This window comes from Hippopotamus amphibius, chromosome 8, assembly GCF_030028045.1.
Source record: "Hippopotamus amphibius kiboko isolate mHipAmp2 chromosome 8, mHipAmp2.hap2, whole genome shotgun sequence".
Taxonomy (NCBI): domain Eukaryota; kingdom Metazoa; phylum Chordata; class Mammalia; order Artiodactyla; family Hippopotamidae; genus Hippopotamus; species Hippopotamus amphibius.
Window position 1 is genome coordinate 88,827,998 of NC_080193.1, and position 20,006 is coordinate 88,848,003.

Below are 20,006 nucleotides of genomic sequence, written 5' to 3' on the forward strand. Positions count from 1 at the left end.
AAGTAGGTGCTTGTCAGATGGTGGTGGGAGCAGAGGGGAGGAGACTCCAGGCTGCCTCTGCCTCCTCTCTCTGAAAGCCAGCTCCTGGGGCCAGTTCATCTGGCCTCTGCCCAATAGCCCAGAGCCCTGTTGAGTTTAGGAGATCCCTCAGGGTAGAGGCCCTGCAGCCTCCCTTGCATTCCTGTCATGGGGTCCTACATCTATGATGGAAGTTCTGGGGTCTAATCTAACTCCCTCTACTCTGGGTTGAATTACTTCCTCTTTCTCTCACTCTAGTTGTATGTAATCATAGACTCCAGAGCTGAAAGATCTTGGTTAGTGGTTTTGAACCTTGAAAGGTCACAGATTCCTTTGAGAATCTGATGAAAGTTACAGATTCACCTACTAGGGAAATGTGAATGGGTGTGTGCACACACAGACACACACACACAGACACGCATGTACACACAATACACTCCTCCACTGTAGGAACACACTCACACAATATTATAAACACCCTCAAGCCCACCCAGGGTCCTGATCCTTACCAATCCTGTGTTTCACAAATGAGCACACGGAGGCCCAGAGAGAGGAAATGACTTGTCCAGGGCCACACGAGTGGGTAGCAGATCCAGGACCGTAAGTGTCCTGACCCTGCACAAGTGGGAGTTTTGTTCCCAGACTGCCTACAAGATAGGCAGGCCTGGCCATTTATTTATTCAACAAACTTTTTTTTCTTCTAGTTTTAGGGTACTCATTACCTCAATTTGTAATAGAATTTACTTCACTGTAAGTGTATGGATTTCTTAAATTTACTTTTATTGAGATATAATTGATGTCACATTGTGTAAGGTGAAGGTATACAACGTGTTGAGTTGATGCACTTATATGTTGTGATGTGATGACCACTGTAGTGTTAGCTAACACCTCTATCATGTCACATAATCAGCTCTTCTTTTTTGTGATGGGAACAATAAAAGTCTAGTCTCTTAGTCCATGAGCATTTTTGAGCACCTGCTGTGAGCCAGGTGTGGAGCTGGGAGCTGAGGCCGGAGTAGGAATGCAGGCAGCCCCGTTCTTGGCTTCAGAGCGGGTGTCAGTCCAGGGGGAGGATAGAACCAAGTGCAAACAAGCAATTGCACAAATGCATTGTTGGGAACAGTGCGATGGAGAAGTAAAGGATGTAATGGGAGCTACCAGAGGGATTGGAGTTAGATCAGGGAAGATGGAAGAAGTGGCATTTAAACAAGGAGCCGAAGTGCTGGTAGAAGTTAGTGAGGAGAAGCGTTCTAGGTGGTGGGAATGGCACACGCGATGGTCCTGGGATGGAGAAGAGTTGGGGGCTCCTAGGGAATTTTACAACGGCTTTCTCCAGCTGCTCACCATCCATGCAGTGTGTGTATGGATCAGAAGGGGTGAGAGGCAGAGCAAGGACACCAGGGGAGGTGGTCACAGTCACCTGGGGGAGAGATGATGATGGTTTGGGTTAGAGAGGTGACAGGTCATGGGGAGGGCTTGCTGCAGAGTGAGGCCAAGACTGATTCTGGAGGAGAAGGAACAGGAGGAGATGGCTCGGAGGTGGGGTGAGAGGGAGTGGGGGTGGGGCACCAGGTGAAGATGACTCCCCTTGTCGTACAAAGATGGTAGGTGGTAAGGCTTCATTGGGTATGCCTCCATTTTAGTTTAGTGAAGTATTTCCTAAATACAGAAAAGTGCCCAAACTTTCCACAAACCGAACACACCCCTGTGTTCATGTAACTGGCATCAGTCAAGAAATAGAGCATCACTCACACCCAGAAGTCTGCCTTTCTGTCTCCTTCCAGGTCCTAATTTCCCTCTGAGGGTTATTCACTATCCTGACTTCTATCAGCATAGATTTGCCTGTTACAGAACTTATAAATGGAGCACATGTATTCTTTTGTGCCTGACTTCTTCTGATCGACGTTATGGTGGAAAATTCCATCCATATTCTTGCGTCTGGTTGTAGATCGCTCCTTCTCACTGCTGCCTAGTGTTCTGCTGTGTGAAGCTATCAGTTCTGCTATTGACAGGCATTTGGATTATTTCCAGTTTGGGGCTCTTGCGCCTAGCACTGCCGTGAACATTTTCGTGCGTGACTTTTGGTGATCCTGTGTTCTAACAAAGGGAGCACTTCAGCATCTTGATAACGGGGATGAGATATCTGGGGAAGGGGAGAAGATTCTCTAGCTCCCTAACATGTCCCTTTGTGGTGACTCTTCTCATCTTGCCACCCACTCCCCCGCCATGTGGGGCTCAAGTGTCAGAGGTGGAGGAAGAAGAAGCCCTAGAGGTCTGTCTTGGAGTGGCCGCAGGTGGGCGTCAGCTGACCACCTTTCTCTGCTTCACCCACTCTCTGGGGGCAGGCCTGGGTCCCTGGTGGGTCAGCAGTGTGTGACACTGAGGGTGGGGCCACACCCTCTAGTCCTCCTCTCTTTCCCCAGGGCAGGAAGCCAGCCACTGCCACCTTGTTTGATGTACGAACTTGCTGAGGGCCCTGGCACCAGGATGGAGTGCAGTGCCAAGGGCAGGCAAGCCAAGGCAGCCCCGGAGGGGCAGCCGCCTGAGAGTGGGAAGCCGAGGCTGCCATCTGCAGAGAAGCCAAGTGGCAGGGAGCAAAGGAGACCCAGGTGACGCCGAGGGTCCAGGTCTTCTTGCTGACTGTCCCAGCTCTCATCCCTACGTTGACCCCTCCCCATCAAGAGACCCCAGCCCTGGTGCTTCCGGCCAGCTCCTCCCTCTCCCAGCTTGAGTAGTCCTAGGGCCCAGAGCAGGAAGCTTGTCTTCAAACCCACCCCAGGAATAGAGGATGGAGGGCCCTCAGCTTTAGTGTTCCTTTCTGGCCAAGAAGAAGAGAGCATTGGGGTGCTTCTGGTGATGTCTGTTCACAAGCTTGTCTCCCGTGTAAGTCTGTGAGCCAGTGTTTTCAGCCCAGAGTCAAGGTTTAGTGAATTTGGTATCCCAGAACGTGTAGCAGATAGATGCTCAATAAGGGTTTCTCTGTGGATGGATGAGTGGATGGCCAGAGTGGACAGGTAAAGACCTCAGAGAAGGAGAGAGAGCCCAGGGGGAGGCCAGGCACAGGGGACAGTGATGGGCAGGTGTGGCCTGGCAAGCTGTGGTCTCCCCTGGGTCTTAGGGCTCCTCTGGACACTCACTGGGTGGGTGCAGGTGTAAGGATGGGATCTGGGATAAGACCACCTGGGTCAAGCTCAGGCATGATTAGAGGTAAGATAGGAACGTCTGCAATGCTGGAAGAGGTCAAGTGACAGCAGGCGTTTTGGAGATTTGAAGAGTAGGAAGGGAGATAAGACCCTGGTGGTGGGTTGGGGCTGGCCATGGGCGGCTCTCACAAGGAGGCAGGATCGGGGGTGGGGGTTTTCTGGTCTCAGGTCAAGCTGTGGGCCCTGGTGCCTGTGTGTGACATGTTGGTTCTGTACCCAGTGGAAGCTTCCAGGTGCTCATTTGTCTGCTTACCTCTCAGCCTATCTGCCTTTCCACCCACTTGCTCCTCCCTCCCTCCATCATCTTCTTTTTTCCATCCGACCTGCTCTCTATCACCTTTCTTCTCTCCCACTCGCCCACCCCCTGCCAAGTCCTGAGCACACACATTTGGTCTTCCTCTCTGAGTCCTCACCTTCTAGTGGGAGGCCCCGTGGGGTGGAGGCGGGTGAGGGGCAGACATCCAAACACATCATCCTGAGACAAGGTGCAGGCAGGCCTGTGCAAGCTGTCACCTGGTTCTAGGGCAGGGAGTGGCTCTTCTGCCTGGGGCAGTCTGGGAAGCCCTCCCAGAGGAGGTGACATTTTGGCCTGGGTCCTGCAAGGTGAGTAGGAGTTCACTGACACAGAGGGGAGCCAAGGCCATTTTTTTCAGGCCCAGTTGTGTGGAAGTGTGTGGTGCCCCGAGGGAGCTGGGGTAGAGGATGGGAGAGGAGAGGCTGGAAAAGAGTGGGTCAGCATGGGAAAGGCCTTGAATGCAAAGCTAAAGAGTTTGGACTTTAGACTTCTGCAGGCCACAGAGAGCCTCTGGAAGTCTTAGCCAAGGATGGGGGGGTGGGGGGTGTCTGCATTTTAAACTATCCCTGGCACAGGTGGAGGATGGATGAGAGAGGTGCATGGGGTGATTGGAGCTAGCGGTTGGGTCCTTCTCATTCCAGCTGTGGCTGGACCAAATGAGGATGTGTGTGTGTGTGTGTGTGTGTGTGTGTGTGTGTGTGTGTAGGGGTCCCCCAGAAGCTGCTTCCCTTTCCTCATCCCTGACTTCGCCTCCACCCACCCCTTTATCCCCTAACCAAAAGCCCCAAGAACTCGGGTCCGGCAGGCCAGGAGTTAAGCGGCGAGCTCACCTGGGGGAGGTACGTCCCTGGCTCTCTGCCTTGTCCCTTTGGCTCAGTTTTACCTGCTGCCCAGCCCAGACGTCACTCCCACGGAGGCTGGGCAGGGGACAGGCCTGGCTTTGTTGGGACCCTGAGACCTGGGCTGGGCCTGTTGTGTCTGCCCTGGAAGGGCTGGAGGATGAGGAGCGGAGCGGGCCGGAAGCAATGGGGATTCCTGGCACCGGGGGCTGTGGGGAGCCTGTCTGCAGAGCTCCCTGGCTGCTGCCTCTGGCATACCCTGGTCACATGCCCGAGGGCGCCCGGTGGGAGTGCTTGGCCAAGGGTGGCAAGGGGTGGGTGGGGTCGGAAAGTACTCCAGGGCCGCCTTCTCCTTCCTCTTCTGCTTCTTTTGGTCCATAGCTCAGGCCGTCCCTGCCCTGGGGGGGGTGAGGCGTTCTTGCTTGCAGGATCAGATTCTTTGAGGGCCAGAGCTGGCTCTCCTCCTGGTATCCTCTGTCTCATTTCCGCCTTCTTTCTCTCCTTAAATCCTTCTTGTGCTCTAACTCTGTTTCTTTCTATATCTGGCTCGCCCACTCCTTAGGGGTTTCAAGTCCCTTTTCCAGCCTCTTTCTTCCCCTCTGAGGCAGGAGGCACGGAAGGATGGATGGCTTCTCTCTTACAGATGAGGCAGTGTGGGGTAGTGGCTACACAAGTGGCCTTCTGGGTTAAACTAAATTCAGCTTTGGGCCTTGCCACTTCAGGGCTGTGCATCGCTGAGCATATTATGTAACCTCTCTGTGCCTTGGTTCCCTCTGCTGCCCTTAAAAGCACTTAGAACAGCGTGGGGCATATCGATAGCATTTAATAAAGAGTAGCTGTTGTTGCTGTCATTATGGTTATTGAGTGATTGTATTAGTCCAAGTCCTCAGAGAAACAAGATGGGATTAAATGTGTAAAGATTTTATTAGGGGAAATGCTTGTGAAAGGAAGGAGCTGGGGAAGGCTGGGAGAGCCTTCAGACGGTAACATGAGTCTGACCCTGGGTGAAGGGGAGACAGAGGGAGCCGGAGTGGGACGGGAGTGTCCGGGACCTCCGTGCCCTCTCAGGAGAGTTCAGTAAAGCCCATAGGGAATCCAGGAAGCAAAGCTGGCTGACAAGTCTCCTCACCCCCAGGAACGGGTCTGCCTCTGAATCGACGGCGGAGCAGCCGGAGGGAGGCACGGCCTCAACAAGCATGGATTTTGATGCACGGCTGGGCCCCTGCTCCTGCCGCAGGAGATCGGCAAGGTGCATTCTGGTGGCCGCCACAGGGCCTTGCGACAGGGAGGAGGACAGGGCCCTTGGTCCTGGGGTCTGAGGTGGTTTGGGAGGAGTGGAGGGGGGTGACCCAAGGATCTGGAAGGAGGCAGCACCTGGGCCCCAGGCTGTCGTGCTCCCTTCTAAGCCAGGGTCTGCTTGGCCTGGAGGCCAGGGCCCCTCACTAGGGCTGGCTTCAGGCTGGGTCCTGGATGTTGAGTTAACATCCTTTCGCTTAGTCCTGTTAATGGTGCGGAGGTCCTGCTTGGAGCAGACAGCTGACTCCATCTGGCCTCGGACACTGCTCTCTGTCCCCCTCCCTATCTTCCCTTCCTGCTTGGGGTACCTCGGTGCTGAGGAGGAAACTGAGGCACAGGTATACTGGGCCAGTGAGGGTTCTGGGTAGGGGCATTCAGGAATCTTCCCGCCTGGACAGAACCGTCCAGCTCAAAGTTCATCCTAGGGGAGGCCAGGCAGCCCACCCCTGACGCTAACCTTGGGTGTCCTCTGGGACTGGTCGGGCTGGCCGGAGTGTGGGACAGGAGTGCGGAGAGCCCAGCCAAACTGCGACACCATTAGGGGAATGAAGTTGGAGCGGGAGCAAGTGTTTCTGGGCACTGAGCTGAGGCCGCCTGTAGGCGGTCGGACCAGGCGCAGCCCGGCCAGGCTGTCCCCTCTGCTGCCCCCTCAGCTCCCCACCGCTGCAGACTGCATCGAGATGCGCGAGTCACCAAGACAGCCTCTTGAACCCCAGCCACTCAATATGCTAAGCAGGGCTAATTTATTCCCTTGCTTCTTAATGGAACTGCAGCAAAGCCAGCAGGGGCTGAGCGTGTTGGAGGTAGCGGGTGGGGGTGGGGGGAGAGCAGCTCTCTGTGGTTCTCCTGCAAAACCCCTGGGCTCCCTGTGTGACTCAACACTGCCTCCCCCAAGGTGGTCAGCTCAGAAGGAGGCCTTGTCATGAAAGGAGTGGGGACTCGGGGACAGGCAGCTGGATGAGTCCTTGCTTTCTGCTTCCTAGCTGGGTGCCCTGGGCAAACTACTTAGTATTTCTGAGCCTCAGCTTCCTCACCTGTAAAATGGGGACAGTAGAGCCCACCTTGCCAGGCTGTTGGGAAGAGTATATGCCAAGCTGCAGGACACAGGGGCACTGTTCCAGCCCATCCACACTCTGTTCTTGTTGGCACCTCTTTCCCTCTTTTGTCACCCCCTGCAGTCTGCACTCCTGAATCCTGAGGTCAGCTGGGGATGGGTGTGTGTGGGGAGGAGGCTGTTCTGGGAGCTCTGCTCTAGGGTTCAGGGATTGGGGGTGAGGGGTGGGACAGATACCAATAAAATGAGGTAGGGTTGATAGCCGAAAAGTGTGGAACCAGGGGTGGGGCTGATCTGGTTGCAAGTCCGGGCTCTGCCATTGACTAACTTTGTGAGCCTCCGTTTCCTCATCTGGGAAATGGGAATGATAACACCTACTCACAGGGTTGGGGGGGATTAAGCTGGCTGACATAGGTAAAGTTCCCAGCACTTAGTAGGCCCTCAATAAATATCAGCTTCCTTCTCCTCCTAGAAGGGGACTTTGAAGTCATCTGGTTGACCCCTTCACTTGCTGGCTTGGCCAAGGACCTCACCTCTGATTCCCTTTCAGAAAGAGGGGGAGGGATGGGGAGAGCCTTGGGCTTGGGGTCTCTGACTTGGCAGACAGGTCAGAGGTCATTTAGCAATAACGATTATAAATGCTCTTAAAACTAGCCTCACACGATGCTCACAACAACCCTGAAAAGTGATGGGAGCGGGCATTACCACCCCATTTCACAGACGGGCAGGTTGAGGCCCAGGGAATGACTTGTCCGTGGTCTCATCACTGTCAGTGCAGAGTTCGGATGCAAGCCAGGTCTTTGGTTCCTGGCTCTCTGCACTTGACCTGTCTCCTGCCTCTTACCCATTCTCTTTCTGCTGAGCGAGACAGCCCCCCTCAACTACTGGGGAAGGGGTATGCGGTCCTGGTAAAGGGAGGGGTTCTTCTTGTTCTCAGTGTTCTCTTGGGAGTAAGAAGTCGTTGTCTTGTTTGACCAGTCAGTCTTCCTGGGACGCCCTCTCTCCCCCACCTTTCCTGGTCTGGCCTTCAGCCTCCCTGCCAGACCTGAGGCAGTGTTGAGAATGGGTGGGGGTTAGTCTGTGGCAGCTGCGCTCTTTGGGTGAGGAGGGGGTTAGGCCTGTTGCCCTCCTTGTTCAGGCTGGGCAGGAAACGCAGCTACTGCTCCCTCAGTTGCCTCCAGCAGGTTGGCACTTCTGACTGCCTCCTCCAGGAAGCCACTTCTGGCCTCAGCTTTCTCTTTACCCGCTGAACACACGAGCCCCATCCCCCACCCCCGCTTCCCCTTCCCCCTAAGCACTCCAGCAGCCTCTGTGGCTGTGAGAACAGCCCCCATCTTGCTTCCCAGACCCACTGACCGGGAATTTCCAGCTCTGGGGTCTCCCCTCTCCTCCTGCCCTCCTCCCCCCATTGATTTCCCCCTCTGGGAGCCAGAGGCCCTTTGTGAAGCTCTTTGTGTGGAATTGAGCTCCTAAGGCCAGGCAGGGGGACCAAGGGACACCCCTCTCTCCTCTCCATTGTCCCATCTCTTCTCAGGAGGCCGTGAATGTGTGTGTGTGTGTGTGTGTGTGTGTGTGTGTGTGTGTGTGTGCATGCATATACACATGCGTGTGTCCACGTCCCAGTGTGACCTCTTTTATATTTGGGGTGGGGGGCAAGGAAGACTCTTAAAAGGATTCAGGGATGCAGAGCAGTCTTGGGGCCCCTACACCAAGGCTGAGAGGCCCTAGTGGGAGAAAGGAGACTGGGTGCCTCTGAGGAGGAAGTGGTCGGGCCTGGGAGTGACTCTCTGGCCCCAGGAATGAGTGCTGTCACCCGTCCCCACCCCAGCCCTCTCTCTGAGTCTGTTATTCTGTCTCTCTGTTTCTCCTTTCCCTCCCCTGCTCCTTCGCTCTCTGTACAGCTCACCCTCTCCATCCTCTTCCTCATTTTCCCCCTGGCATCTGCCCTCCTTGGCACTGCCCCCCTCACCAAGGAGAAACCAGATAGGTACCCCTCTCTGTCCCTTGATGCCAGTTTCAGGGAGCCCTTGTCACCTGCTGCCCTCCCGGTATTCTAGCCTTTTCTTTTCTTTCTTTTCTATTTTTTTCTTTAAGATTTTTTTTTTTTTTGATGTGGACCACTTTTAAAGTCTTTATTGAACTTGTTACAATATTACTTCTGTTTTATGTTTTGGTTTTTTGGCCGCGAGGCATGTGGGATCCTAGCTCCCTGACCAGGGATGGAACCCGCACCCCCTGCATTGGAAGGTGAAGTCCCATCCATTGGACCACCAGGGAAGTCCCTCTAGCCTTTTCTTGACTTACATCACCCACTCAGCGCTCCTGGCCCTGACTCCCTGCCCTGGGCCCCTGCTCTTCCCATGTGCGCCGCCCCGCCCCCCCCAATCTACAGGGTGCCTCCTCCAGGGGTGCTATTTCCACAACCTCAGCAATGGCTCCCTTTAACCCCAGCCAGCCAGATGACCCCACAGTCTAGTATAACACTGGGTGGTTGGCTGCCTGCTGGGGCCTGGCTAAAAATAGACCCATGCGTGGTGTACTTTCAAGGCAGTCTGGGGCAGAGGCAGGGTCCAGCCCACAGGACCCTCATGGTCTCCTTGGGGGACAGATTCCTCTGGGGCCCTGGGGCCTCCCCACCACCCTGCTGCAGCCAGAAGCTTGGTTGGAGGGCCTCAGGCCCCAGTGACACCAAGGAGGGACTTTCCGGTGCTGGTGGGTGACACGTGGGCAGAAAGAGGTGAGCTGAGTGCCAAGATCAAACCAGGATTCCTAACTGGTAACTGTCGATGATTAGGACTTGAACCCAAGTCCAGGCTCTCAGACTGGAGGCAGAGTATCTCCAGCCATAGCTGGTTTTGTTGCACGCACGTTGAGTTAAGGTGAGTTCTCATTCCCAGCTTTGAATTTCTCTTGCTTTAGACTCAGCTATGACTCGGGCTCTCCAAGCATCAGCTTTCCTACCTATATAAAGGGGCCACCACTAGACACATGGCTGCTGGGTCTGTGGTTGACAGGCTCCTGGGGGCCATCCACAAGCTCACCAAGTGGCCTCTGTCCCTCATCAGCCCCAGCCCTGGACCCTCCATCTCCTCCTGGTCCTTTGGACCCCTCCCTGTGTCTGGGTCTCCGTTTCCTCTCTGGTCTCCAGATGGCTCCCATCACAGACTTGACAGCCCTATGGGGTCTGCAGAGCTCCTTGGCGAAGAGAGCCTGGCCTCTACCAGTGTGTGCGAGTGGGTGAAGGGGCAGGTATAGGCTGGGTGCCCAGCGTGGGCCTCTGTCTGGCCTCCGTGCTTTTAAATTCCCAAGAGCTTTTTAATTGTTGCTCTCTGAATATTCTTTTTATTTTATTACCTGCTGTTCTTGATCTCTCTGAGGACATTACTCACTTTTTCTCAACATTTTCTTCCCACTGAATTTCACTTATTTTCCCCAAGTTGCTGTTGGTCTCTACTACTTCTCTGCTAAGCTTTCCTCAGATGCCTGGGAGCCTGGGTTTTCCACTTATTTTTCAAGTGGGACATTAAAGGGTGGATTCTTTGCACTGAGGGTGGGGATGGACCCACCGAGGTCTTCGCTGGCTCTCAGGTGTCCAGTTGTGTTGCTATATCAGGGAAACTGCTCTCAATATCTTTGGGTCTCTCCTCTTGGGCTTGTCAGATCTCCAGAGAAGTTTTCACTTTTCTGCCTGGGGGCAGGTACAGGCCTGGCTGCCTCATACTCAGTAAACACTCACTTGACTCCCTCTTTCCTATTAGTATTCATGCCCTCAACAGTGCCTGGTGGCCCTGGGGCTAGAGCCCGCTGTCTCACCCTTTCCAGGGAATAAATCTCCTGTCTTCTGCTGGGAGTCCGGGAGAGGATCTCAAAATCTACCCACTTCCTCAGTGTCCTACCAGCCCTGGTTCAGGTTCATATTCACCGCCCCCCGCCCCCCACAAAGGTATTCCGATGCCACCAATCTTGAGCCTTTGGGGGGTTCTGCGCTGAAGAATCTGGCGGCGTCATGGCTTTTCCTGCAGCCAGCTCCGGGTTTAGCTTTCCCAGGCTCACGGTTCCCAGGCATCCATCTGCTCTCCAACTCCCGGAATTTTGACACTGTTGTCAGGGGTGATAATCAAAATATTTAACAAGAGATCCTAGGGACTGCGCTGAGGGGCTGGAGAGGCTCCGGAGGCCCCCTCCTGAGCCAAGAATTAGCCTTTTCAGGTCCAGGGGACGGGCTAGAGCATGGGGAAGGTGGGTGTGCCGTAACGACGCACTGGACCTGTGTAAACAGTTTTAGTTCTTAACAGCCGCAGTGGTTGTGCTGTGCTAAACATTGCTCCTGTGGTCTCCTCTTCCTTTTTTTGGTTCTTTTTTTTGATCCTCCAGGTTTTATGCTTTCATTAAAACAAAAACAAACAACAACAAAAAACCCCCAAACAAACAAAAAAAACCCAAATCTTTCCTGTTGCTTTAGAGGAGTTTCAAGAGCGAGCAAAAGGAAATGTGCATGTTCAATCAGCTAACTTCCCCGGAAGTATCTACTTCTCTCCTCTGGGTTGGGGCCTCCCTCACCTGCCTGGAGTGAGGCTGGCAGGAGGGCTGTGACTGGTGAGGAGGGCTGCAAGGTGCAGCCTTTTCTTGACCCAGCTGCCGGGGCTCCTCCGCTGTCTTCCTCCTAGATCAGCTCTCTTAGTCATGGCCTTGAGGCCGTTGATGGGATGTGAGGTGTGAAGCCACCAGCAGGTGTGAAAAGAGCAGCAGAAGGGCGGGAGGTCAGACAGTAGGAAGCACTTCCCAGTAGCCATGGCTGTGAAGCCAGAGAACTGGGGAGCTCTGGAGTTTCCCTTCTGGAAGAACTTTAAGCCAGGAGGGCCCCTGGTTGACCTGGGCTGGAGAGGATCTGTAGGAAGGCAGGGGGCCGACTGGGATGATCCCCGGGGGCCTTGCTGCCTGATCTGCCCGCATGATTGCTGATCTCTTGATTTCCCTTGTCTGCCTCCCTTCTTTTCATCAGTAGAAAGCGTCTCTCCATGGGAGGCCCCCCTTCTGTGGGGCGAAAGGATAAGCCCCTTGTGGAAGAGGAAGTTTGAGGTGTGAGGGGCAGGGATATAAGGAGGTCTGGGGATCTAGAAAGAGACTTAAGGGTAGGGAGAGGCCTCCCTCACTGGGGCCCAAGGGTGGAGGCAGAGGGGCCTCCTCCAAGGACATGGGGTCTTGAGGAGGAAGACTGGGGTGGTCCTTACCTCCAGGGTGGCCCTACACTGACATCTCCTTATAGTCAAGCAGGACACAGACAAAGAATTCCCTGTGAAGCAACCTCATTTGCATACTCTTCTGCATTCAATTTGCATGTCATTTGGGGTCCAAAATGGCCAGAAGTTTCCCTTGGCACCTACGTTTCTCTTTCCAGGGGTACTTAGCTCTACCCCCTTCCATTTTTTCCTGTCCTGGTCCCCCACTCCTCGTCTACAGAGTCCCAGCCCTGGGCCTTTTGCTCCAGGACCCTCGCCTTGTCCTGTCGGGGCGTGTTTTATGTGTGTCCATGTAGGCTGTATACAATTCCTCTCTTTCTAGGCTCATTTTTGCTTCCTTCCTTTGACCCCTTAGACAAGATGCACCCCATTTCTAACCAAGTCCCAGCCCTTTCTTACCAACTTTCATGAACAATAATGGGCTTCCATCAGCCCTTCCCTAGGAGAGCTCCCCCCTGTCCTCCAAGCTGCTTCACAGCCCCCGCCACCTCTATCCCCATCCTAGCCTCTGCACATTTTCCTCTGCCTCCCAGAGGCAGAAACTTAAGGAAGGGGACAGTCTGGTGCTAGACAGAACCAGGTGAGAGTGGCCTAGGCAAGGCCTGGTTGAGGAAGATGTTTCTGATGAATGAGGAGTAGATGTCTCGATGGGAAGTGGCCCCTACCCCAGGGATCTAAGATGGCCATGGATGGTGGGAATGGGTTTTAGTTTCGGCAAGAGAATCCATACAGAAGGTGCTGGACTGAGTAAGGCTGGAGATCTGGGGACCAGGGGAGCAGGCTTGGCCTGGTTTCCTGCTAAGGTAAGCAGGGATTTCTAATACTGAGGTTTTATGCTAAGTCATAGGAAGTTGAAGACTCAAACTTCATTTGGGATTTAGAAGGGGAGAGCGAGGGAATAGCAGGGTGAGAACAGAGGGCTCTCTGGCAGTGTGGTGGCTCACTGGAAGTTCTGCCTGTTGTCTAACTTGAGTATTTCCTGACCGTTTCCTCCTGATCATCTTCAGTGGGGGTGGGAAGCTCGGGAACTCACTGCTGTGCTTTCCTTTCTGTCCTCCCTGCTTGACAGGCATCCTTCAGTTCCTCCCTCTTCCTGACTTCTAGCCTCTTCTGGGCTCATGTGCCCCCATTCTACCTCTCCTCTGGCCTGCTTCCAGTATCTTCCTAACAACGCTGTTTTGGCTTCATCCTGCTAGGACTCCTGGCTCCTCTTCCTCGGGTGTCCATTCCCCGGATGGCAGTGTGAACTGTGTGTTCCAGACAGGGTGCTCGTGCCCAGGGCTCTGGCGGGGAGCATCTGTCTGGAGGGGGTGGGGCGTGCAGTATGCAGCTAGCAGACCCAGGAAGGGTTTCGGGGTGAACTGGCTTTTACAGTCACCCCAGGGTGCCCCACCTGGCCCCAGTTTCTGAGATATTTATCCAGTAGCTCCCAAGAGTGCCTTGATGAGTCAGGTCCGGTGCCAGGCATTTTCGCATTTAATTTAATCCTCACAACGATCCATGAGGCTAAGATCCTTGTCTCCATTTTACAGAAGAGGAAATAGGCTCAGAATAGAGAAGTAATCTCTTCAAGGTCACATAGCCGGTAAGTGTCAGGGCCAGGATTTGGACCCTGGTCTCTGCTGACTTTGTACCTCAAGCCTTCTCTTTGGGAGGTGAGCGTGGGGACGATGGAGGTGACGCTTCCCATGTGTGTCCCCTGGCGTGCTCGCAGCTGCACTGGGAAGTAAGAAAGGCAAATGCAGCGGTGCCTGTTCCCTAGATGAGGACACTGGGGCTTCCAGAGGGGCTGTGCCCCAAGCGTCGTCTGGGGTGTTCCCTCCTGCCGTTGGGTCCAAGTCCTCAGCCCTCGCGACCCCCTGACTCGGTTCATCCTTCCACAGGGCTGGGATGGGGCTGGGAGACTGCATCTGTAACCTCACTCTCTCCGGGCCTGCCCTGCTCTACCCTGAAACTTCCAGACGGAGTGAAAACAGAACATGCCAGAAGCCAGGTTCAAGTGGATCACAGAGGGGGTCTGGGACCTTTTAGGAGGGGGAAGAGGAAGTTGCATTGTACCATTCAGGTCAGGGGAGCAAATGGAAATCTGCAGACCCAGGAGAGCCTCCAGCCCTGATTTGAAGGGATGTAGGGATTTTACCCACATCTGATGCAAGGTCCAACCAGGGTGCACCGATGTGCTAGCTCTCCTGGCTTCTGTGGCGTGGTGAAGGATTCACACCGGGGGGTGCTTGAGGTCCTCCCAGGAGCTTGTTCTGGGCCTGGGCCCCTGGACCAGCTGTGGCCTTCTCCTAGTCAGGAAGCACGTGCCCTGAGGGCCTTGGCCCAGATCTGGCTCCTGACCACAGGGGCTGCAGCTGGGCCCTTTCATGTCACCTTAGACTCCACTCTGGGTCTGCCCCTTCAGTGGTCTGAGTCTGCGGTGGCGGGAGTCCCCAGGAGTCTGGGGCCCTGCTTGCTTCTGGAACCTAGAGATGAGGCCGAGTCACCTTGTTTCGTGCCTCGGTTCCCCTGGCAGCCTGGCTGGTGGCACGCCGTGCTTCCTCTCCTCTTTCTTTACTCGCATCCTCCCTCCACCGCCCTGATGCGGGCCCTTCCCCTCTGCTCTTTGTGGGATGGTTGGAGCCCTCCACCTTCCTCCTGTCTCCTTGTCCCCCCACTTCCTCCTGCCCTTTCCTTGCTGGTCTTCTCGCGCCTCTCCCCAGCTTTCTCTCACTTCTCTGGTCTTGGACAGTCTCAGCCCCACTGCCTTTCCCAACTTGGATGTCTCTCTTGGAGGCTCTGTGTGCCCCCTCCTGTCTTCGTCTCCATCTTGTGGTCCACCTGGGATCTGTCTCAGTGGCCTGGCTCCTCCCGGGCCTCCTCCCTTCTCACAGCTCCCTGGATGTCTGCAGGGCACAGGCTGAGGGCCCTGGATGAGTGGGGACTGGAGAGTCCTGGGTCCCATTTCCTGGCCTCTCTCCCATTTCCTCACCCTGCAGAAAGTGTGGAGGGGTGGGCCCAGGAGAGGGGCCCAGTGTGATGTCCTGGCTGGAGAGGGGTGAGAGGCACCAGGGAGGGGGTGGAGGAAGGTTGTCGGGTAAGAATAGGGGGGTAGGAGGGATCTGCTTATCTGTCTGTATCCACCTCCATTTGCCTCTTTCTCTGATGTCTCTCGCTGTCTGCCAGTCACTGTCACTATCTTTACCTTTCTGGGTCACCTTGGTTCCTCAGACTAGGGGCTTTAACCCAGCTCCTCTCCTTCTGTGCCTCCCACACCCAGCTGCCCTCTCTGTCCGGTTCAGGGGCAGACAGTCAGTGGGCTGGTTTCCCAGGAAGGGGATGGGGCTGTGTGGGAGAGGGTGGGGGTGGGGTGGACAGTAATTGTATTAGCTGGTTCTGATACAATTGGGCTTCCCAGACTGGACCCTCCCCTGCCCCCCTGCCCCTCCTTCCTTCCTCTCCTCCTGCCCTCTCCATTCATCTCGCTGCCTCTCCCAGTTCCATCAGAATCAATTAGGCAGTCCCTGCTTTAATCTCATTGCAGGAGCCTGGGCTCAGACCCAGCAGCCCAGTTCCTAGGTCTGCAGTCTCCATGCTGGGCCCTGCAACAAACACCCCAGGGACAGAGGGATGACCAGGATGACTGCAGGTCCCTGTTCTCACTTCTCCAGCCCTAGATGCTATGGCCTGCCTGGAAAGGGATCAATACCCACCATCCCTCCAGGCCTGTCTCCACCCCTCCCCCACCCATTTCTCATGTCAGCTGCTGGGTGGTGATGGAAGTTATTTGGAAAGGGGCCCAGAGGACCCAGGATTCTCAGCCTGCAGAATAGAGGGGGTTGGGGGGGTGGGGTGGGGATGGGGGCTTGAATAATGAGCTGCCAGTGTCTGAAGGCATTTATTGTGCAGGGAGAGTGACCAAGTTGTCCTTCCCCAGGCAAGGCAGTCTAAGAGGAAGTGGTCTGGAATTTGAGAGTTGGGATGGAGGTTAGGTATCAGGAAGAACTTCCTGCCTGTCAGAGGTCAGAGACCTGGGTTAGTAGTGGTGAAGGGGAGAAAGAGAACTTATGGGCTGACCTCCTTGGGATATCTATAAGAAAGGAAATATTTCCTCTCTTCTCCCTCCTCTCCTCCACCTCAGTGTTGTGCTATGGAAAAGCAAAGAGCCAGGAATGGGGGACCTTGATCCATTCTGGCTTTGCTACTTTTCAGCTGTGTGACTCCTGACAAGTCACCTTACCTCTCTGGGCCTCAGTGTCCTGATGTGTAAATCATGCGTGTGTTGAGGTGAGGGGGCAGGGGAAGGCGTTGGGTCTCTTTCAAGTTTAACTAGAATCAGTACTGGATGTTGGGGAGCAGAATAGGTGGGTGCAGTGGAGATGCATAAAGAGCCCACTGTCCTGGTGCAGTAGCAGTAAGAACCCAGAAAATGACACTCCCCACTGGCCGTAATCCAGGGCTGGAGCAGGGACTCTGGGTTTAGAATCAGGAATGGCCTGCCTTCCTTCTTTCTTGTATTCATGCAATCAACCAACCAACATACTAAGTAACTCATGTTTATTGACCATGTGCCCTGCACCATGCTGGGTTCTAGGTGCTGAGGAGTGCTGGGTGCTGAGTGCTGAGTTTTGGGTGCTGTGTGCTGAGTGCTGGGAGTGCAACCATGAATGACTGACAAAGTCCTCTGGGAGCTGGCAATCTAGTGGGGAAGGGGATGAGACAGTGAGGAAGTGAGCAAATCTATCAATAAGAGATAGTGCTGAGTGCTCTGAAGACATGAACTTGCTGGTGCCACACAGAGACTGGGAGCTGGAGCGATGGAAGGACTTCAGTGGGGTGATCGGAGGAGGTAACATTGGAGTCCATATGAGTTGGGACCTCAGCTCTGCAGGGACCCCAGTTCTGCTGCTGCATGGGAGTCCTGGACCTTGAATGTGGTTGGGTAGTTTAACCATGAGTGGGGCTGGTGAAATCCGTCCCTCATGGAGGTGCTGAGGCTTTGGGGAGCCCAGTCTTGGAGGGGAGACCCAAGTACAAGCTCCCTGGGGGCCACAGGAGGAATTGCTGTGGCTGGGAGGGTGGTGAAACCAACTCTAGTCGTGAGCGAGCAGCTGGTGAGCCAGGCCTGCCGGAGCTGCCCCATCTGATGGAGGAGAAAGGCTGGGGGCCTCCAGAGAGTGGCTGCTGTGCATCTCTCTCAGTGTGAAAGCAAGACCCAGAGCCTCCGATCAGATGCCCAAGCCATTCTCCCCTCACAGGAGCCGCCTTTGTCTCCCCACAGACAAAACCAGCCGGGGGCACTGTGGCCCTCGGGACCTGGGACAGAGGAGAATCTGTGCTTACCCCGTCCCCAGGGAGCTGGTAGCTGTGACTTGCTCTCTTGTTTTCCTAACACCTTCTCTAGATGCCTCTGGGAAGTTTCCCATTCTTCTCCTGCTTGGGGGCAGGTGTGGGGGGGGGGTTCGTGGCAAGGAGGGGGGAAGAGCAGCCCCCTCTCTGTGAATGTGGCCTCCATGCCACCTGGCTCTAGACCCTGGAATCTCCTCCCTGGCCTGCACTCAGAATCTAGGTCTCTGGGCTGTGTGGACAGTAGGGTGTGGAGAAGAAATTCCTCCTCATTCAAGCCGTGGCCAGAGCCACAGCCACAGCCAGCCCTGCTTGGCAGTCTGGACTGTAGCTGAGAAGAGGAGGCAGAGGGAGGAAGGGCAGGGGTCCCGGGGGTGGCAGGGCTGGGAGAGAGGCCTGGGGGCCTGTGGGAGCCTAGACAGGGCAGGGGAAACAAAGAGTCCCCGGAGGTTTGTTACCCTCCAAGGATGGCGGCCAGATTTTCCAAAGCTCCACAGGGGAGGCTGAAGCTAGGAGCTGGGGGCTGTTGTCAGGTACCCACGTGGGGGCTGCAGAGAGGCTGGGGTCTGATGTGAGGCCTCCGTGACAGACCAGACCCTGCCTAGGCTCATCCCGGTCCATGGTCGCCTATGTCTGAACATCTGCGTCTGATGCAGTCTGTGGAATCCTGCATCTCTGTCCCTGATGCTTGGGGGCCTGGAAGGAGAGGTGGGGGGTGGGGTGGGGTGGGGATGCATGCAAGAACCTATCAGATGCAGTTTCTGGTGCTTTGAGTGCTTTGAGGAGAAAGAGATTGAAATTGAAAGACGAATTCTGGGATTGGACCCCCTCCCCACCTCCACAGAAAGTTGCAAGAGGAAGCATCGGTATCCTCGCTAAAGCTTTGCAGGAGGTTCTGGGGTCCTGCAGCTGCTGTCCTCAGGGTTCTGATCTCTGGTGATGATGAAAACTGAACAGAGGACCTGTGACTTCCCATGAGGCACCAAACTTCTGAAGACACATTTCTGTGTCCTGTTGGGGTCATGCACAAGGGGGCAGGATTTCATTGACCTTTAGGGGCTGAGAGCCTGGCGCTGAAGCTATGTGGGCTGTGGTGGGGCCAGGGGCTGGGAGTGGAGAGCTGGGGAGAAGCTCCAGGCAGTGCCGGCCTGGCTTCCTGTCCCTGTCAGCCACGGGCTCTTCCCTTCCTCCTGGAGGGTCATTGGCTTAACGACACCTCCTGCTGGGCGGTGGCTGAAATGAAGGACTCTCTGCCCTTCTGAGCCCTTTTTCTTCATCAGGATCTCCTTGTCCGGAAAGGAGTGAATCTAGAAATCACTTCCTTCTCTTTCTTCCCATCCTCCCTTCCTTCTGTTTGTTGAGTGCCTTTCATGTTCTTGGTGCTGAGAAGTCTTAAGAATCCTCTTAAGGAAAATCATCTCGTCCTCCTCTCTTAGTCTAGGCAGGGCCACACTTCAGCCTATCTGAAGAACTTCCTTCTGCTGGAAAAATTCAACCGGTGATTCCTTTGGAGTAAACTTTGTTCCACTTGCTGTGGATTGAGCCCAGTTTCCTCACATCTCACAACGTATCCATTTCCTCTCGTGCCAGGGTGGGGAGGCTGTGCAGATTGCAGGTCCCCCTCAAAGAGGAGGAAGGCCCCCTCTGCAGGCCTGGCACAGACTTCAGCAGTGCCAGACACTTCACTGGAGGTCGTGGGCAAGAGCAGAGGCAGGGCCTACTAGGGACAGGCTCACATACTATCTCTCTACCTGCTTCCCGACACCCCTCCAGCTTTCATCCAGAGCCTTTGTGGTGGTGTGTGTGGGGAAGGCAATGAGGGACCCATTGCTTGGGGATTGTTGTGGGCTAGCCATGCACCAGCAGGGCCCCCTCCCTTCTCCCTCACTGTCCTCCTGCCAACCTCTCCCGAAGCGCTGTAACCCACTGCCTTGTCTCACAGTGGGGAGCTGAACTGGGGATGGGGGAGGGCTTGAGAAGTCCTGTGGGGTTGGGAGAGCTTGGAGGCAGGAGTGAGCTCACTGAGAAACTCTGCATGTTGGGAAGGAGACCTTGTCTGGAGCCCCTGCCATACTGTCTCTGTGTCCCCATCCTTTCCTGAGGAAGGGACCAGAGAGAAAGCATTGCCAGGAAAAAAGGCCCTGAGATGGTGCCCAGGGAAGCCCAGGCCTGGGAGCACAGGCAGCAGTGGGGGGCGGGGGGTGGGGCCCTTGGCTGGGCTCCAGTGGCCTGTTGCTGTGGAGGAGGCCCTGGCAGGGTCCTGCTCTCAGCCACAGCTCTCCCGCCCCTTTTCTTTCTGGGCTCGGCTGGCTGGCTCTCCTCCCAGTTTCTCTGCAGCGACAGAACCAGGGGCAAAGCTCACTGTTGCCTCTCCACCTCCCTGAAGTCTGTCTGCAGATTTCCCTCTGCCTTTGTCTCTCTGTGTCTCTGCCTCTCTCCAGAGTCCAGCACCTCCTTCTCACCTCTCTCTTCCTCCCGCTCCCTGGTTCCAGGGTCACACAGTATGGTGACCCCCAAACAATTTTCCCAAGAGGTCCCGAACCCTGTTCATATCCTCTGAGCTCAGCAGAGGCAGAGAAGGGTCCCTGACTTCCAGTGGCAGCCATGGGGCAGGATGTGATGGGATGTGGCACACCCTGAACCCTGAGCGAGAGGTTCAGCCACAGTTGTGGGTGGCCCATCTGGCTCTCATCATCGGAGCTGGTTCAGCCTCTTAGGCAGGGGCCCTTCCAA

At 55.3% G+C, this 20,006-nt stretch overlaps 1 protein-coding gene across 5 annotated transcripts in view; it reads left to right on the forward strand.

Annotated features, from left to right (window-relative positions):
• The window catches only part of TNS1 (tensin 1), a 225,851-nt gene that overhangs the window by 2,914 nt on the left and 202,931 nt on the right, over positions 1-20,006 (forward strand). The window lies entirely within an intron of this gene.